Source organism: Artibeus jamaicensis, unplaced genomic scaffold, assembly GCF_021234435.1.
Source record: "Artibeus jamaicensis isolate MK-2021 breed Jamaican fruit bat unplaced genomic scaffold, CSHL_Jam_final contig_240, whole genome shotgun sequence".
Taxonomy (NCBI): Eukaryota; Metazoa; Chordata; class Mammalia; order Chiroptera; family Phyllostomidae; genus Artibeus; species Artibeus jamaicensis.
This window is the reverse complement of record NW_026521506.1, coordinates 10,962,271-10,983,216: the sequence shown is the minus strand read 5'-3', so window position 1 is coordinate 10,983,216 and position 20,946 is coordinate 10,962,271. Positions and strand designations below refer to the sequence as shown.

Here is a 20,946-nt window from a genome sequence, read left to right as displayed (position 1 = left end):
TTTATTAGATGAAAATTATGGTACCTACCTTACAGGGTTATTATGAAGAATAAATGAGATAATGTTATTTAGCATAATAATTGACATTAAGTTACTAAAATCATAGTTATTATTATTATTACTGGTCCAAGCTCTGCCTTTAACAACCCTAGTAAACTTGGATAAGACCTGTGGCATCTCTGGGCCTCATGTCTATTTGTATAATGGCAGATTTGGGCTATAAACTTTAGGTCCTTTCCACTACCAGCATTCAGTGATTCTTTGTAACCAGTGATTCTGTACAGGCTTGACAAGAGAAAAAAAAACTAAAATAAAGCAACCAGAGAAAGCCCAAGAAGGGTATTCATGAAAAACCCATAACTGCATCATATTTTTTTTAAACCAGTAGACCAAGTGAATTGCAAACAATGCCACATGGCAGTTAGTCTGTCTAAATTGGGAGAAAGAAAAACCTGCCACCATTATGGTTAGTCTCAAATTAAACAATATTTTTGGCACGTGTTCTTCACATAAAATATGGTGTCCCTTGTGTTTATGTATCTGTTTACTCATTTATTCTTGATTCCTCTGCCTCTTGAGAGCTGATTCTTCACCTGAGTGCCTTGCACTTGGAGGGGCCAGCACAGCATCTGCTGAGTGACTGTTGATGTGAGAATTCTGACTGACAAGAGGAGGTGAGGAAGAAGTGCTCCTTGAGAAGGCTTGATGCCTGGGATTGTCCTGGAAAAAGTCATCATGGGCCAGGGTACAGGGCTTGGCTCAGGCAGTGGGGAGGGCTGGCTAGTGGTGCTGGGGCAGGAGCCCAGCTTGGCCCTGCCCTGACTCTAGGCAAATGCATGCTTTATATGAAATCACTCCCTCTCTCTAGGCCTGTCTCCTAATCAAACCAGTAGAACATTCCATTTCCTAAGCATTCTCCTCAGTTTTATGTGGTTCTAATGAGGGAAAAGAGGTGAGAAGGGTTATGTGAACTGCAATGAAGCCCAGAGGCTACTTGAAAGACAGGTATCAAATCTGAGTTCTTATGGAGGCTAGGCCAGAACACAACTGAAGGGAAGAGGGGACCGAGGCCAAAGTAACAGACATCAACGCCAGGTAGAAATGCCAGCCGAGTGCCACCAGATCTCTCCAGTTTTCAGATGTAGTGAGTGGACAGCACCTGGGACATGATCTCTGAGCCCTGCTGCATGAAGCCACCGACAGGCAACCAGAGGATGTTGCCCAGTGTATACTGGTTCTCCAGGATGTGGGGGGGGCACACCCGCAGGCACAGGTGTGCGTTATACAACTCACAGGGGCTCAGCTTGGCAGCCAGGTAGGCAAGAAGCATGAAGATCCACACAGCAAGGGAGGTGGGGTCCAGGAAGGAGAAATATTTGGCTCATGCCCCATGTGCACTCGGTAGAGGATGCTGATTCCCAGGGTCATGAAGGGTTTGAAGAAGTCCCAGTGACCTTTTCCTGCTCAACAGTAATGGTGAATGCAACCATAGCCAGGTCTGCCTTCTGGTTGATGAGCTCATTGACCATGCTCTTCCAGGAGCTGCTGGGCTCAGGCACTCTGTACAGCCTGTCCTCCACCAGCCACAGGCAGTAGCGGAAGTGCAACAGTTCAGCCAGCTCCTGCAGCATGTCCATGTAGAAGCCCTCAAAGTGCTCATTTCCCAACAGGACCTGGAAGTTGGGCCAGTGCATGACTTAAAAGTTTTTCAAAATGTTTGTGACCACCAGCATCTTGTTTGCCAGTGCCTGCAACAGGTTGATGCCCAGGGTGGTGGCTTTCATGGCCAGGGCCTGGTTAGAGTACTACACCCCAATGTCATGGTGGCCCTGCCAGGACTTCTCTAAGATGCATAGGGTGTAATTGGTCCTCTGTCCTTTGCTGTTGAATTCAACCCACCCAGTCAGTCCATCATACTCTACCATATGCAAGTAGTTCATGAGACTGGTCCCATGGGGCCAAAATGGTGGCCCATGTATAGGCCAGCAGCTTCACACCAATCTCCTGTTTGCGGTTTAGCTTCTAGAAGGCACTTACCACCATGTGCACAGCATTGAACATTAGGGCAGCCAACAGCACAGGCCCTGGGTAGGTGCTGGCTTCACGGTTCTCCCTCCAGGGCATGCTGAGGCTGTGCACAAACTCAGGATAGAAGGGGTGCGAGGCGTTGAAGATGGAGCTGCCCAGGATATTCTAGGAGTCCTCCATCATCCCATCCAGGTTCAGGATGGAGAGGTCCATAGAGGTGAGGTTGTACTTGTAAAATGAAGAGGTCATTCCCAGCTCTGAGGTCTTATGGAGGATGAGGTGGAAGACGGAGGCATTGGCATCAGTGATAATGGTGGACACCTTGTCATCATGGACCTCCTTGAGCAGCAACTTGGGATCCTGGCTGTCTTCCAGCATCTTTACTGATAACATCTCCTTGGAGATGAGGATGCCTCATACCGGCTCCTCCAACTGCAGTAGGCACTTGGCCTTGGCACTGATGAGGCTGCCTAAGGGGTAGTTGAAGGACTTGAGGATTCTGGAGACTGCCAGGCTTATGTCCTCATTACTGAGGCTCAGGTTGACAGACGTGAAGCAAATGTACTGAAGGTGAGGCATCTCCTTGGGATCCACCTTTATGTAGGGGATTTCCTTCTCCCCACAATGGCCCATGGTGGAAGCAGATGCAGGGCTGGAGGAAGGCCCCAGGACAGACATGACTCCCTTGGGCAGAATCCAACACATGGTGTCTGTAATCTCATACTGGCTGTCCTACTGCAGCTCAAAGATGTCTATTTCCACTCAGGCCTTGGCTGGGACCTCAATGATCCTGTTGATCTGCTCCTGGGCCAAGGCCAGGGCCAGATGGTTGCCGCAACACACACTGTCTGGCCATCCAGGATTGCAGCCATGCACAGTGATGAGCACCTGGCAGCTGGGGCTGGCAAAGGCAACAATCAACAGCAGCTCAGCTGGCATCTTCCTTCCCTCCTCATGGGGCCGCAGCTGCCACAGCCCACACTCACCACGGATCCTGGTGGGACAGAGAGCTGGGCTCCCTCGAGGCCTGAGATGCTCAGACATTGGGTGGTGGTGCAGCTGGGGAAGAGGGCAGTCCACAGGGCCCCCTCCCTCACCTCCAGCTGTGGCCCCCAACTAATGCAAAACAGAGGCTCTCAGGAAGCAAGGAGGAAGAACTGGTGGAAGAGGAGAAGGTGGGCGGGGGGGGGAGAGGAATGGAGAAAAGAAGGGGAGTGAGGAGAGGGTGAAAGAGAAAATGGAGGGGAAGGAGGGAGGAAAATAATAAATGCATCATATTCCATGGTGAAATACTGAAAAAATATATAACACTTCACAAATTTGCATGTCATCCTTGCACAAAAGCCATGCTAATCTTCTCTGTATTGTTCTAATTTTGGTGAATGTGCTGCTGAAGTGAGCATACGATAAATTTAAATAGTGCAGAGACTTTGAAAAAGTATAGCATATTTGAAGAATTTGAGATGTTACAAATGAAACAAAGGGAATTTGGACAAAGTGGCAGGAGATGATGCTGATGCAATACTTTGGGCCAGATTTTCTGTGTATTTATCTGCCTCCCTTTCTGGTTGTGATCCTTTTGAGAAAAGAAGCCATTTTATCAAGTACTGAAATCTGAAGGCCTAGCATATTGACTGGCACACAGAATTGTTTGAATGAATTAGATGAATAAGAAGAGAAACTAGTTTTTTATATTATTTCAATGGTTCATTTATTCCAGTATGTATTGAATACTTCAGTTAGACTCTAGACTGGAGCAAAATTAAGATTCTATGTATTCCTTTATACAATGGCAATAGTGACTTGTTTCAAACACATATTAATTCTTTCTGCAGGCTTTTTCTTAACAGTCACGTTGTCTTCTCAAGGAGTAGATCCTAGCTTTTCCCTTTGTTGTTTTTAGTTCAGCCCAGGGACCTCTCTAAAGAATCAATCACTTGACTATTCCCTGTATTGATATTCCTGAAGTGGAATTGTTATAGGTAAGGTATGGATCTACAAAGACGCATTGGCATATTACAGGAATCTCTGTTTTCTTCTATGTGTTTAATTTCACAGCCAACAGCAGAGCTGTTGATCACACATTCTCTAAAACCTAGTCCAAATGGGAACCTAAGATGAGGAATGCAGAAAGCATAACTCCAGACCATTAATGATACAATATAGTAAAATTAATGGGGTGGGAGACACAGGGAGGATAAAATTTGTGAACAAGTAAATGAAGATTTACTATATTTATGGAGTTCTATCTTTAGGGAATGCTAAATCATAAACTCATCATTGGTTGATTAGAAGGTAATTAAAATAGTACCACAGTGATTGGATAAATAGTTAATGAAGGCTGAATGAATGGAGAAAGGAAATTTGGTGAATTATTGTGTACATTTGAGGAAAAGGAAAGATACAAAATGTTATCCATGCAGTGCAGTTCATCAGTCTTAAAGGATGCATATATCCTCACATTAATTAATAAAATTTACTCTTCAAAAACAAAGAGTTCCAGCTCTTATTCTCCCATTCAGAGAATCCTGCACTGAAATGCAAATTTACCTGAGTGCTACTTCAATTTTTACTCATTTATATTATGTAAAATTATTAGTGCTGAACCTTCTTTACCATTTATTTACTGTTTGTTGTTTTAATAATCTTGGTGTATTCTATGTGTAGTAACTGTTCCTACTGAAATGGCTGGCTCAGCTTAGGCTCCTGACCAGATCCAGCTCACTAGCTAGTTTTCCAAACCAGTGGGCTGGTTTCTGCAGGGAGAACGGTGCTTGCTTTTGATAATTACCTCAGCTTTATGAAATAAATCAGTCTGAAGGGAAGACCTCATTACAGATCTGAGGATAGACTCCAAGGTCAATACCAGAACAATTCTCTGTCCTCAGGCTCTGAAATCTGCAATTATTTATTTTATTTAGACAGAGACACCCATAATACAATACCTCTAGGCACATTCTCATACAAGTATTAAAGAGATAACCAAATGGTCAGTGTGTTAAGAACCTGCCCTGTACCTGTCATTCAAATAGAAAATTGGTCAACAGGAATTGCAGCATGGCCTAGAGGTAGCACAAAGTAGGCACTGATGAATAACCAGTTTTGTAATCCCCCACTCCCAAAGATGGGAGAGAAAAATAGTTGTTATAACTGTTCCCAGGGCTAAACTACAGGAAAATAAGACTTTCTCTTCTCAGGTCCTCTGAAGACTGCCAGGCTTTGTCCTAAGGGAAATGATATATTGCCTGTCTACCATATGTCACTTTGAACAGTTCTATCAAATAAACCTTTTTTTTGAACTTTGTTTTCATTGAGGAATATGATTTTGCTTTGTTTCCCAAGCCTCAAATTTCACAAGGGAAAAGAGTCCTGAAGCATTCTTTTTCTTGAATTTGGAAATATGTATTTTGCTTTCTGCTCATGGAACTCAAACACCTTAAATTTAGTTCAGATTTTCCTCAAATCACATTTACCAAGCCTGGGATATATCAATCCCACAGGAAAAAACACAGAGAACTTTTCTGAGCATAGGAAAATATGGATTTAGAGAGAAATGGTACTTCTCCATTCCAGCTCTAGTGTCACTGTTAGCAGCAGTGTCCTAATAATACAGTACCCAGCTGAAACTAAGCACTGATTAAAGCTTTTGGAGGACGTATTTCAGTTGTAAAGGGGAAATGTGGTTCTTTCATGTTGGAAAGTTCAAGGTGGTGACAAATATAGTCTCTTCTCATAAAAAAAGTGCAATTAAAGAGCAATCACTGACTGCTCTAGTAATGTTTTACCTTGATCTCTGTGTATCATCTGGAAGAAAAGTTATAAAATGAATGCAAAGCTAATATCTTCCAAGCTGTAAATAGGATGTAGTCTGAGTACAAAGAAGCCACAATACTCTAATTTTCTTATTCTATTTATCAGGCAAGTTTATATAAATCCCTGGTTGGATTAGAAGAAGTAAGATAACATTTATTTAGCATCTAATATATGCTAGACCCTAAACATACATTATTTCATTTACTTTTCCTCACTTTCCTGTAAGTTGTGTGAGGGGAGGTGTTATCATTCCTATTTACAGTACAGAAACAGTTTCAGAGAGATCAAGTGACTTGTTTTATACCCCTTGTAAGTGGCACACCTAGTAAATGTCAGATGTGGGTTTGAATCCAGAGAAGGGCTGTCCAGAAAATTATGTGATGATGGAAATACATACTCTATTTTGTGCTGTATAATGCAGTAGCTAATGGCCACATGTGGCCATCAAGTACTTGAAATATGACTAGTATAACTGTGGAACTGAACTTTTCATTTTATTTAACTTTAATTCATTTTTAACTGTTCAGTTACAGATGTCCCGCCTTTCCTCCATGAATCCTCTTTTCATTTTCCTCATCTTGCCCCTTCCTCTTCATTCCTCATTATCCCCCTCCCCCTTCTCCTCTGGTGACTGTCAGTCTGTTCCTTGTTTCAATGCCTCTAGTTATATTTTGCTCATTTGTTTGTTTTGTTGATTAGGTTCTACTTATAGATGAGATCATATGGTATTTGTCTTTCACCGCCTGACTTATTTCACTTAGCATAATAATGGCTGCATTTGCATAAATCAACTCTCTTGGACAATACCTCTCCAGGGATTGCCTTTTCTTGACTGTAGTTTGTAAAACAGGAATCTGAACCTTGTTTCCATATTACTATTAAGAGAAGACCCATATATGTGCTTTCTTTCACAGTGTTTTCTATTATAAGGATCTTAGTCAGTGGAAGGACTGTTTTGTTTCTTAAAAAGGGAGAATGAAGTTATGTCCAGTCAAATTTAGAGGTAGAATGTATGATAGTCCACCAGTACTCCCCAAACAGTCTTCAGGAATCCTAGGATAGAGGGGATACCAGGAATGCTAAGCGAACTCCCAAATCATACTTGCCTCTTTCCTTCATGACAGTCGCAGAAGCAAGTTGCTTGGCATCTGGTATGGGATATACAGCTAGTGCACTGAAAGTTTTAACTGAGTTAAGATTATACATTTCTGGAGTACTTATAATATTGTACCAAGCACAATGCAAGGCATCTTGGAGGGGAAGAGATTTTTTTAAATGACTGGGATGTCTGTCCTCAAGGAGTTTACAACTTAATGGTGGTAGAAAGAAGGTTAAGACAAATATTCAAAGAACTATAATATAACACAAGTCATGCTCTAAAATGTATAGGGAAAGTACAGCTTAATATCTCTGAAGGGGCCCTTGCTGGTGTAGCTCAGTGGATTGAGTGCGGGCCTGTGAACCACACGATCACAGTTCGATTCCCAGTCAGGGCACATGCCTGGGTTGCAGGCCAGTTTCCAGTGGGGGACTCACAAGAGGCAACCATACATTGATATTTCTCTTCTTCTCTCCCCCTCTAAAGATAAATAAATAAAAATCTTTAAAAAAAAAGATCTGTGAAGGGCCAGAATAGAGTTTTAGAAATTTAAAAGCACGAGTTTCTTGTTCTAATGCTTATTAGCTGTGTGACCTTGGGACATTTACTTAAACTCTGTAAATTTCCCTTTATTTGTTGTAAAATAAGAGTAATAACTAGGAAATAAAATAAGAGTAATAACTAGGATAATGGATGTGAACAGAGCACATTCTTTTTTTTAAATTTTTTATTGATTATGCTGTTAGTTATTCTATTCCCCCCTTCATTCCCCTCCACCCTACCCCCTATCCCCACCATTACCCCCCCTTTAGTTTATGACCATGTGTCTCAAGTCCTTTAGATTCTATATTTCCCATGCTATTCTTGCCCCCCATCTATTTTCTGTCTACTGTCTATGCTACTTATTTTCTGTACCTTCTCCCCCTTCTCCTCCTCCCACTCCCCCTGTTGCTAACCCTCCATGAGATCTTCATTTCTATGTTTCCACTCCTGATCTAGCTGTCCTGTTAGTTTGCTTTTGTTTTAGGTGTGGTTGTTAATAACTGTGAGTTTGCTGTCCTTTCACTGTTCATCTTTTTTTATCTTCTTTTTCTTAGGTAAGTCCCTTTAACATCTCATATAATAAGGGCTTGGTGATGATGAACTCCGTGAATTTGATCTTATCTGAGAAGCACTTTATCTGTCCTTCCATTCTAAATGAAAGCTTTGCTGGAAAAATCAATCTTGGATGTAGGTCTTTGGATTTCATGACTTGGAATACCTCTTTCCATCCCCTTCTTGCCTGTAAGGTCTCTTTTGAGAAATCAGCTGACAGTCTGATGGGGACTCCTTTGTAGGTGACTGTCCCCTTATCTCTTGCTGCTTCTGGAATTCTCTCCTTCATTTTAATCTTGGCTAATGTAATTATGATGTGCCTTGGTGTGTTCCTTCTTGGGTCCAACTTCTTTGGGACTCTCTGAGCTTCCTGGATTTCCTGGAAGTCTATTTCCTTTGCCAGATTGGGGAAATTCTCCTTTATTATTTGTTCAAATAAGTTTTCCACTGGTGGCTGTGCCTTTCCCCCTTCTGGTACCCCTATAATTCGGATGTTGGAGCGTTTAAAGATGTCCTGGAGGTTCCTAAGACTCTCCTCATTTCTTTGAATTCTTGCTTCTTGACTCTTTTCTGTTTGGCCATTATTTGCTTTCTTCTGGTCCACTCCATTGATTTGAGTCCCAGTTTCTTTTTCAGTGTTATTGGTGTCCTGTGCAATTCCATTCATTTCAATTAGTTTCGCCTTCATATATTTGTCTAATTTGTGACTATAATCAACCAGTTCTGTGAGGATCCTGATCACCAGTGTTTCAAACTGTGCGTCTGAGAGTTTTGCTATTTCTTCATCGCTTAGATTTATAGTCTCTGGGGCTTTGAGATCTTCTTGCGCCATTTTCGGTCTGTTCTCGCCCTTTAAGTGTGAGGAGCGGCGCCTTGGACTCCCAGGTCTCTGGGTTGTGACGCTGTATGTGGGGGTGTGGTCAGAGTGGGGAAATGGCGACCCCCTCTGCTGTTCGTCACAGCTGGGTGAGGAGTAGCGCCTTAGGTGGTTCACTTGGGCCGGGCTACTCAGAGTCGCTGGGTTATGACGCTGCATGTGGAGGTGGGGTCAGAGCAGGGAAATGGCGGCGCCCTCCACTGCCACTTGCTGCGGGGACCCGCTGGGCCCCGGTCCAACCACCCACTCCCTCGCCTGTCCACCCGCGCACAAATGCGCGACCACAGTCAACACGCAGCCCTGCTCCCCGGCTGTCTCCCCAGCGGTCGCTCACCTGGTCGCTGGCTCAGTGGTCACTCACTAGGTCCAACCCTGCGCCTGGATTCCGCACGCCTGGATTCTGTGCGCCTGAGTCTGTCTGACTGAGTTTTCCTGTACAACCCCGCTTCACCAGCCGCTGGTTTCGCCCCTCACTGGTCAAGCTGAAGAATTTGTTGTTAACGGACTTCCGAAAAGTTCAATTTTCCGTGTTCTGGCTATGTTTTCTGTTGCTAATATTTAGTTGTCTCTAAACTTGGTTGTGTGAGAAGGCACGGCACATCCACCTATGCCTCCATCTTGGCGGAAGTCTAACTAGAGCACATTCTCAATAGCCAGTAACTGGTAGTTCCCCTGGTGGCCCTGCTTTGTTTCTGTGTATGTACTGGATTGAGTGGAGTTGGATCAAGAAAGGCATCATGAAGTAAATAACACCTGAGATAAACCCTAAAGGAAGGGTAGTATTCTGAAGGTTGGAAATCAAGAAGTAGGTAGAGGAACAGTGTGAGCCAAAGGTGTGGAGGTAAGAAATTTATGATTTGATGACTTCTGGATAGTCTCATTTTGCTAGAATGTCAGCCTTTTCTATTCAAAGTTTGATTCCCACAAGAATCAGCATCATCTGGGAACTTGTTAGCAAAGCAGAATACAACCCAGACTTGCTGAATCAAAATCTGCATTTTAACAAGATCCCTAGAGAACATGCATGCACAGTAAAGTTCAGGAAGTGTTGAGGACACAGTAGGAAACAAGGTTTGGAATGAGTGTGGTCTTATTACTTGAATGCCAGGCCAAGTATTTTGGGGAGTAACTAAAATTGCTGAAGGACCACTGTCAATGAAAATCCATTGTGACCTGTATTATACCTTGAAAAAGGCAAAGTACGTGTAAATTTTGCTCAGAAAGTTCTTATGTTCACCACCATTCAAGCAAGCCCATCAGTAGAAGAGGACTTTGGCCCTTTTTTTCCTCATCATGTTCTCATCATCTTCACTCACCCATTAATTTTTTTTTTACAATTACCTTGCTGCAGCTATGCCAGTTATACAGATTATTGAACTCACAAAATTGACAAAGTACATTTCATTTGTTTGACATCAGCTAAGACCTGGAACTTAGAAATGTTTATTTGTTTTGGCTGCTAATTCCTGCTGCTTGAGAGTCACACTGGAATCCAACTGTTTTATAGATTTTAAGTATTCCCTAAGAAGTAGCAGGTGAACCACTAGGTAGTGAAATCTTAAAATATGAAGTCAGAGGTTTCCAGGGCTAGACTGAAGAAGGAGGAGGGGCTTCCAGAGATGAATTTTGCCTTGGTTTGAATTTACCAGATTACTCAGGACCTAACCATTTTCTTTTAAAGAGAACTGATCCAGCATAGAACTGTGTGCCTTTTTTTTTTTTTTGCTAAGGCTATACCATCTTAAATCTGTGGGCCACAGATGCAAATAAGAAGTTGCAGGGATCCACAGGTTCACATTTCCATACTATATATAACCTGGGGCATTCATTAAAAGTGTTAGATTGCATCCTGAAGGATAGTCCTAATTTGACCTGATAGTAGAAAGCTCTGTGAAGTGAATTGTGATAGTAACTATTACAGCAGCTGGGCACAAAGACATCATTGAGCTTTTTTTTCACAATAATCATGAAAATTCTTCAGTGCTTTCCCCAATGCTCAGAAACCATTTGCATCTGTATGGCACACATCATTGCAGGTGAACTCCTTGACCTGTAGATTGGAGGATTCACTGAGAACCACACTTCATCCTGAGATTTTTGTAAAGATTTTATTTATTTTATTTTTAGACAGAGAGGAAGGTAGGGGGAAAGAGAGGGAGAAAAACATCAGTCTGTGGTTGCCTCTTGCACGTCCCCTACTGAAGACCTGGCCTGGGGCCCAGGCAAGGACCCTGGCTGGGAATCAAACCAGAGCCCTGTGGTTTGCAGGCCATCGCTCAATCCACTAAGCCGCACCAGCCAGGGCCTTAGATTTTTGAATTCCTTAGTTCTATTGGATAAAAAGACATTATCCAAGACCCCAGCCCCACCTTTCTCCAATGTGCACACTTTCTAAGGTGGCCTCAAGTGTGTTATTAAGTCAGATACTCTGTATTTTGACATGGCATGAAATAACAACTGGTCAACCTGGTTTTAGATGAAAATTACATTACCACATGGACTTGTTTAATTGTGAACATAATAAGATACAGAAATATCAGAAATCTATAACACTAATATTTACTATATATTTTCCTTTATTTTATCAGTTTGTGTTCCCTTTAGGCAAACTATACATTTTATAGGCTTTGACAATGAAGGCAAAAGATGTGAGAAGAAATGAATGGTCAAGTTTCAAACTACTATTAAATTTATCCTCAGAAATAAAAGAGTAAGGACTATGAGAAATGTATAAGACTTTAAAAATTTTCTAACTTTGCGCTCTTAATTCTTTGTGACTTCATTTATTTTTCTTGCATTGATATCGGTAGAACCCTTAAAAAGTTAGACACCCCATGCACTCATTTTAAGGATTGTAAGTAAGTAAACAGTCACACAAAATGTATCCTAGGCAGTTTTGGGAGGATAAAAGGAACCCTCAAGTAGAGTAAGTGGTTATTTTTGTTCTGTTTTTTTAAGGTAAGAAAAGTAAGCTGAATTCCCAGGAGCATTTCAAGGAATGCTCCCCAGGTTAAGAAGTGCCCAGTGGATTTAGGCCTGCAGGTCTTCATAGATAAGGTTCCTGCTTTGCATAGATGAATGAACTACATAAACTGAAAAGTTTATTTCTAATCTAATATCTTTTCAGTTTCATAAAATATAGGAGAGAATTGTAGAAACCTCTGTAAGAGATTTAATGATAAATTCTGTAGTTTGTGTGAGAAGTACGTTATGGTAATTGATATTTTACATTTAAGTCATAATTGAAATTTGAGCAACAAGAATTCTTGAAATGAAAGTGGTGGCTTTCCTTTTAGAATTTTAATAGTTTTAATGAGATGGTTTTACTTAAAACAGCATTTAACATTATAACACATACATGACACAGAAAAGATCCTATAAGTATGTATTGCTTTCCTGATTTATTGGTTTATTTAGTGTCATCCTAAGGGAGGAATGAAGTAATACAATAAAAGTAGCTAGGAAGCACTGGTATCATAGGATTTGGCTATTTCTCTAACCCTTCTTCTCCAACTAGAAATCTTTGGAGACTGTATTGTGTCCTGGAAAATAATATAAAATGTGGATTTGTATTCAGTGAATTAACTTACAGAGTGAGATGTTTCTTTTTCTGTGATATGAGATCTTTTTCTATAAGAAATGAGTCCTGACATGGTATGCTGATTTATCAAGTTCACATATCTGGATCATATTTGAGATGGATACACAGAAAGTACTTGAAATCTCAATCTTATTCAGTGCCAAACAAAAAATCAGATTTTTTTCCTAGACTCCTTCAACTTTCAGAAAAAGGTACAAACAGCAATGAAAGGGTTTAATGAGGAAAGTAGAGCATATCCTAAGATCAGGATATACCAATGCAGACTAATCTCCTCACATTGTACATCAACAATTTCTATGAATTAAAATTGGAAATTCAAAGTTAGAATAATGGCAGTTAATATTTATTGAGCATCTGCTATGTCAGATTTGATTCAGATTGTTCTACATACATGATCTAATTTAATCCATTTAACAGTCCCATGAGTTAGGTACTACTATATTAACCTCCTTTTATAGATCATGGCTCTGGCTCTGAAGCTCTGTAAGAACCTTAGTCTTCTACTTAATAAACTAAGAAAATGGATTAAGATATTATTCTGTAAAATTATCAAATGCAAAACAAAATAAGAAAAAATTTCTGATTAACCATTATTAATTAGAACCTCCTAATTCCCTATCATTCCTTTCGATCAAGATTTTACCATCCTGCAGTGTAGTATTCGAGTGATGAGGATGCATTTGAAATCTAATTATTTTAAGCAATGTTGATATAATCAGCATCAGAACTTTTAAATGTGGCATTAATTCTTGATTATCAGCTGTCGTCTTTAATAATTACATAAGTTAATAGAATGAGTCACCTCCCTGCCCTATTGAGTATTAATTCATTCATTTAATATTGCATGTGGCAGACATGGTGCTCAGCACCAGGAATACAGTTATATGGGAGGGAGGGAGGGAGGGAGGGAGGGAGGGAGGGAGGGAGGGAGGGAGAGATCTTTTTTAGGAGAGCTTACAAACTTTGAAAATAGTCTTGGTCATGATCTGAATATTTTCTAATACACAGACTTCTTTTTATTCTACTTATGGTAGGGATTCAATAGGACATAGATGTGATGCAGTGAGTGGTACACTTAAGATATAGAAGCAAGTTTTTATTATTTCACTTAGCTACTCAGATGATGTAAACTGAAAATGTTTGACAGTTTTCAGAAAACATCTAATGGAGGTGTTCTGAGTCTGATTACTGAGGAAATGGTACTTGTTATGTGGGCTATAACATTAGTAAGGGATATTTTCAATTAAAAGCAATAATGTAAAGTTATTTTGTTAGAATCAGAACAATAACAAAAAGTCATTTTGTTAGAACTTTAGCATTCATTTTACTGAAACCTGATTGACTTTCACCTGACTAGATCCCATGCTTGTAATGGCATTTCAAAACAGTGCCTCAAGAATTATATAACTGTGGGTCATAGAAAACTTGAGGGTTAAAAAAAGAGCCATGGCAGGCCAACCTGATTTCTTGAATAGGATTAGAGAACCAGTGGATAAAAGACTTGGGAAAGATGGCCTAACACTGGGATTTAACAAAGCTTTTGGTTCCACATTTTAGGGAGTTTTCATTGAAGCACTTGAAAATCCAGGTGCTGCTGCCAGAGGAGTAACAACTATCTCTACTCATCCCTCACTGAATTGTGTAAGACTTAGAGAGTAGAAAATGTCTTTTGCCATGTTGGGTGGTGCAACAGCTACTGGTAAAGTGATGGTGCTTCTGATATCATTTGAAGAGGATGTGATTAACACTCCCCAAATCTGGGTCATAACTCCCAACACTTCAATTACTAAATAATCCCTCTTTGCAAGTTACATATCTTTGTTTCCATTTCTCATTTGCTATGTAGTTATGCTTTTCTTTTTTGGAAATCTTTATGTAATCATTGGAAGAGACTTTGATACCAGGATATTCTGAGTATACCTGCATTGATTCAACAACCCTTGCAATGAAAGAATAAGAAACTGTCAAGAGATAATCTAAGGAATTCATGGCTAAGCTTTTGCAAACAAACAGTGGGTCTAAATATAGGCATATTTTTATATGAAGAATTTTTATAGTTTTGATTTTTATTTTCTCTTTTCATATTGTTCAAGTGCAGTTATCTCCATTTTCTCCCCACCACTCCCCTCTCACACCACCCACCTCCACCTCTCACCCTTGATCCTACCCCTCTTTGGCTTTGTCCATGGGTCAAATAAATGTTCCTTGATGACCCTTCTTCTTTTTTCCACCATTATCACCTCCACCCTCATCTCTGGTTACTGTTGGTATATTTTTTACTTCGATGCTGCTGGTTATATTTTGCTTGCTTGTTCATTTTGTTGATAGGTTCCACTTATAGGTGACATCACATGGTATTTGTCTTTCACTGCCTTGCTTATTTCACTTAGCATAATGTTCTCCAGATGCATCCATGCTGTTGCAAAGAGTGGAGCTCCTTCTTTCTTTCAGCTGCATAGCATTCCACTGTGTAAAGGTACTTTTTAAAAAGATTTTATTTCTTTATATTTTTAAATATATTTCACTGATTATGCCATTACCGTTGTTCTATTTCCCCCTTCATTCCCCTCCACCCTGCACACTCCCTCCCCCACCATTCCCCCCCTTAGTTTATGACTCAAGTTCTTTAGATTCTATATTTCCCATACTATTCTTGCCCTCCCCCCTATCTATTTTCTACCTACCATTATACTACTTATTTTCTGTACCTTCTCCCCCATTCTCCTTCTCCCACTCCCCTGTTGCTAATCCTCCATGAGATCTTCATTTCTATGGTTCACTCCTGATCTAGCTGTACTCTTAATTTGCTTTTGTTTTAGGTATGGTTGTTGATAACTGTGAGTTTGCTGTCCTTTCACTGTTCATCTTTTCTATCTTCTTTTTCTTAGGTAAGTCCCTTTAACATTTCATATAATAAGGGCTTGGTGATGATGAACTCCTTGAATTTGATCTTATCTGAGAAGCACTTTATCTGTCCTTCCATTCTAAATGAAAGCTTTGCTGGAAAAATCAATCTTGGATGTAGGTCTTTGGATTTTATGACTTGGAATACTTCTTTCCAACCCCTTCTTGCCTGTAAGGTCTCTTTTGAGAAATCCACTGACAGTCCTTTGTAGGTGACTGTCCCCTTATCTCTTGCTGCTTCTAGAATTCTCTCCTTCATTTTAATCTTGGCTAATGTAATGATGATGTGCCTTGGTGTGTTCCTTCTTGGGTCCAACTTCTTTGGGACTCTCTGAGCTTCCTGGATTTCCTGGAAGTCTATTGCCTTTGCCAGATAGGGGAAATTCTCCTTTATTATTTGTTCAAATAAGTTTTTCACTCATGGCTGTTCCTTTTCTCCTTCTGGTACTCCTATAATTCAGATGTTGGAACATTTAAAGATGTCCTGAAGGTTCCTAAGCCTCTCCTCATTTTTTTTTAATTCTTGTTTCTTCATCCTTTTCTGTTTGGTCAATTTTTTTCTCTTTCTGGTCCACTCCTTTGATTTGAGTCCCAGTTTCCTTTCCATTACTATTGGTATCCTGTGTATTTCCATTCATTTCAATTAGTTTAGCTTCCATATGTTCTTCTAATTTGTGACTAAAATCAACCAGTTCTGTTAGCATCCTGATCACCAGTGTTTTGAACTGAGCATCTGAAAGTTTGGCTTTTTCTTCATCACTTAGATTTATCGGCTCTGGGGCTCTGAGTTGTTCTTGAGCTATGTTTTGATCTGTTCTTGCCTGTTACGTATGAGGAGCAGAGTCTTATTTGTTCACCAGGGCGGGGCCCCCCAGGTCACTGGTTTGTGACGCTTATGTGGAAGCGGGGTCAGAGAGGGACAATATCCGTCCCTTCTGCTGCATCTCGCCACTGGGGTCTGCACAGTCTGTCTCACCTGTTGCTCCTTCACCGGTTTATCTGCGTGCGAATGTGTGACCGTGGGCAGCCCTCAGTGAATCCACCGCCTTGCACCCTCAGTGGGTCCACCCGCTACTCCACACCTAGGATCAGCCCACGGCTGCTGGCGCCCCTGTGTCGTGCGCCCGGGTCAGTCCCGTGGATCTTTCCTGCCCAACCTAGCTCTGCTGCTGGCTCTGCCTCTCTTAGCAGTTTGGCTGAAGGGTTCATTGTTGTCAGACTTCCATATAGTTCAATTTTCTGTGGTTTGGCTGCATTTTTGTTGCTAGAACTTTGTTGTTCTTAAACTTGGTTGTGTGAGAAGGCACAGTGCTTCCACCTATGCCTCCATCTTGGCAGAAGTCTCCCATTGTATAAAGGTACTTTTTTGATCACTCATTTATTGATGGGCACCTAGGTTGCTTCCAGCACTTGGCTATTGTAAATTGTGCTGCTGTGAACATTGGGGTGCATAGGTTCTTTTGAATTGGTGTTTAAGGATTCTTGGGGTATAATCTAATCAGTGGAATTGCCAGGTTAAAAAGCAGTTCCATTTTAGTTTTCTGAGGAAATTACAAAGTGTTTTCCATAATGGCTGCACCAGTCTGCATTCCCACCAATGGTGTACTAGGGTTCCCTTTTCTCCACAACCTCTCCAGCACTTTTTTGTCGATGTGTTTATGATGGCTATTCTGACAGATGTGAAGTGGTATCTCATTGTGGTTTTAATTTGCATCTCTCTGATGGCTTGTGATGCAGAGCATCCTTTCATATGTCTCTGGGCCCTCTGTAAGTCCTCCTTGGAGAAGTATCTGTTCAGATTCTTTGCCCATTTTTTAAATCAGGTTGTTTGTGTTCCTGGAGTAGAGTCGTGTGAGTTCTTTATATATTTTGGAAATGAAACCCTTGTCCGAGGTACCATTGGCAAATATATTTCCCCATGCAGTTGGTTCCCTTTTGATTTTGCTGATGTTTTCATTAGCTATGCAAAAGCTTTTTATTTTGATGAGGTCTCATTTGTTCATGCTTTCCTTTAGGTCCCTTGCTTTAGGGGACATATCCATGAAAATATTGCCATGTGGGATATCTGAGATTTTCCTGCCTACATTCTCCTGTAGAACTTTTATGGTGTCATGACATATATTTCAGTCTTTTATGTACCTTGAGTTTACTTTTTTACATGGTTTAATTTGGTGGTCAAGTTTCATTTTTTTGCATGTATCTGTCCAGATCTCCCAACACCACTTGTTCAAGAGGCTATTTTTACTCCATTTAATGCTTCTTACCCAATTGTTGAATATTAATTGACTGTAGAGACTTGGGTTTATTTGCTCCATATTCTGTTCCATTGATCTATGTGTCTGTTCTTATGCTAGTACCAGACTGTTTGATTACAGTGGCCTTGTAATATAGTTTGATATCAGGTAGTATGATCCCTTCTACTTTGTATTTCTTCCTCAAAATTGCTGTGGCTATTTGGGGTTTTTTATGGTTCCATATAAATTTTTGAAATGTTTGTTCTATATCTGTGAAATATGTCAGCCACATTTAAAGAGGGTCCTATGTCTTTAAGGGAAGAGATTAAAAGTAATTGAAAGGTTGTGGCAAGACATGCTAATTTCCAAGAAATGGGGGGGATCTTAGAAATGGCAGAACCACATAAGACCCTTAGTTTTAATTTTACTTGTCACTAAGATCTGTAAAAATTAAAGACAACAACTAGTTTAAGGAATTCCCTGGCTATTCTAGAGTCTTAAGATTTACTTTTTTCTCCAGTGGCTCATATAATAAAATCTGGAGAAATCCAAGTCCTTAATGGAGTCTGGATTTTGGCTTCTTTTTCTCCTTTAGGATTGAACCAGCTGCCCTTTGACCCTGCCAACAACAACGAACCCCTGCAATTTGGTAGTACTAGTGGCCCTCTGGTCACAGAAGGCCTCATTGAGAATGGAGGAGAGTCAAGCAAGAAAAGAAAGAGAACAAATGCTCCTTCAGGTAAGCTAGGTGATAATGCACTCTCTTAAGCCAGTGCTATTGAGTCAACATTTCCTGAACACCTAGTATGTATGTGGCAAGCCTTCTGCTAGAATTTGAAGGAACTATAGAAATGAGAAAGAGTTCCCTGCATTCTAGGAACTCATGGTGAAATTGGGGATGGGGAACACATACATAAATAACTCATTTTAAAAAATCATAGATGCTATGGTCAAAGTGTAAAAGGAAAAAAAGCCTATGGGCATTGTGTAAGACTTCACAGCAGAAATGGCATTTGTAGCTGGCCCTTGAATATGTAAGCTTGAGTTAGGAAGAGATAAGTACAGAACATTGATTTAGGTAGAAGGAATTGCATGAGTGAATGTTTTCATCGTACATTTTTCTTTATATGTACATGCAACAGGCTACCCTCATTTTTACTTTTAATGAAGATATTGCATCTCCCTAGCCTACCCGTTTCTTCCAGTACACACTATGCTTGCATGTATTTTATGCTCTCATAGCTCTCTTAGAACAACTGAGGAACAGGTTTTCCCAAATCCTCTACAGCAGCCTCCCCTGCAATCTTTCCACTCCTTTATGCTCCATTTATCTGTTCTCAGTTAAATTCTCCAAATTGAATTGGGGGAAAAAATAGGAGAACCAGATTTTAACTGATAATTTGATATTTTAAAATTTCATCTCTTTGTTGCTTTGCTATTTATTTGGAAATACTATCCTAAGTATATACAGACTGATCTGAGAATCTGGGATATGAACCTAACAGACAACTCATGGTGGTTTTTTTTTACTATTACTTTTACATTCAACTTAAAACATGAAACATGTTTATAAATATGTAATACCATATGTGAGTCTTAGATCATAGGTCTTTCTGATTATAAATCAAGACATTTATTAAATACAAGTTTGGAAAATAAAAATATAGTAAAACATTAGCTAGCTGGTTTCCTCAAGAAAAGAGTGATGCTTTGAGAGCTATATTTTCCAGACCATTGGGGAAGGCATAATATATAGCCAAGGAACTGGCCTGAGTTCTATCTAATCCCAGGTCTGTCTGTCTGTGGCCTAGGATTGGTTCCTTAACTTCTCTGAGTTTCATTTTTGTCAATTGTGAAGTTGAAATGATACTAAAACCTACTTCTTTTTCTTTGGGTCTGTTTTTGTTTTGCTTGTTAGTTTATTTTTGTTCATTAGATTCCACATATGAGTGATATCATATGATAGTTTTCTTTCTCTGACTGGTTTATTTCACTTAGCATAATGCTCTCAAGAGGGGAGAGGAGTTTCTGGGCTAGGTGAAAAATGTGAGGGGATTAAAAAAATAAAAACCTCATAGACAGAGACAACAGCACAGTGATTACCAGAAGCAAAAGGCCCTGGGGGGAGGCAAAAGAGGGTAAAGAGGGGTTAAATGGTGATGCAAGGAGACTTGACTTGGGGTAGGGAACACACATTATAATATACAGATGATGTATTATAGAACCATATACTTGAAACCTATGTAATTTTATTAACAAATTCACCCCAGTAAATTTAAACAAAAAAAAATAAAGCCTACTTCTTAGGACTGCTAGTAGAATTTAATGAAATTATACAGGTAAAGTGCTTAACATGATATCTGTATATACTAATCAATAATGTTGCTTTTATTTTGTTATTATATGATAATATTATAAACTTTATATCTTTAAGCATCAACAGATTTCACATTTTCAGGTCAACCATTATGGCTACAAGTCTTATGTATGTGTGTATAAACTTATCTGCCATTTTAAAATAAATTGATTTTCAGTTACTGTTGGCACACAGTATTATATTAGTTTAAGGTGTGCAACATAGTGATTAGACATTTAAGCACCTTACTAAGTGATCACCCACTGTAAACTTATTTGCCTTTTTAAGGGCATATATTCAAGATGATCTAAAGTCTACTTATCATTTAGAGGCATAATTTTAGTCATTTGTTATTATACTGCAATATATATATATGTACGTATATACATACACACACACACACACACACACACACATCCTGTCTCCTTTCTGCAGTGTGTAGTCACTTCTCATTTCTCTCAGTGTCCTTTCATGTAGCAACCCTTTTTCTCCTAATTAGTTATGAACTTTAAAAAAAACCACCAGCTCTCCAAGTTGGTGTGATAGATTAGTATGTTAACCAAGAGTTAAATCAACTTAAGGGTTAAATCTGTGGAGAGAGTTACAGGATTTAGTCCATCAACTTTAAGACGTCTGTGCTGGTTGCTCCAAGGCCTTTTTTGCTCATTTATTACCTTTTCCACTGTGTTCATGATAAGCAATATGCTAGTTTACAGAAGTACCTCCTGAACTGTACTTAACTCATGAGAGTGAGGAAAAGGAGTATGCATTAATCTGAACTGTGAACTAACTCTGAACAATTGCAGTTTTATTTCTAATGAGCATATTCAGTGATACCAAAGTATTTATTGCCCTTTTAGGATTTTGCAGTAGATTATGCTAATCTATAATTAGCAGAATCAATTTGCATTCTAATAATGAATATGCTGAAGCCTTTAA

The 20,946-nt window shown here is 39.9% G+C and overlaps 1 protein-coding gene, 1 non-coding gene and 1 pseudogene across 7 annotated transcripts in view; 1 reads left to right on the top strand and 2 right to left on the bottom strand.

Moving 5' to 3' along the window:
* ENOX2 (ecto-NOX disulfide-thiol exchanger 2) overlaps positions 1-20,946 on the top strand; it is a 426,329-nt gene that overhangs the window by 165,944 nt on the left and 239,439 nt on the right. For 5 of the 6 annotated variants that reach the window (XM_053662318.1, XM_053662315.1, XM_053662313.1 and 2 more), the window contains exon 3: positions 18,247-18,390. The exons of the other annotated variant lie outside the window; for it this stretch is intronic. The gene's annotated coding sequence lies outside the window, so the exon portion shown is untranslated. The remainder of the gene's footprint in view (positions 1-18,246; positions 18,391-20,946) is intronic. 6 annotated transcript variants of the gene reach the window in all.
* LOC119046599 (glutamate receptor ionotropic, kainate 5-like) lies at positions 1,136-2,967 on the bottom strand (annotated as a pseudogene).
* LOC119046602 (U6 spliceosomal RNA) lies at positions 3,325-3,431 on the bottom strand. Its single transcript, XR_005082016.2, has one exon. It is a non-coding gene; the product is annotated as a U6 spliceosomal RNA (small nuclear RNA).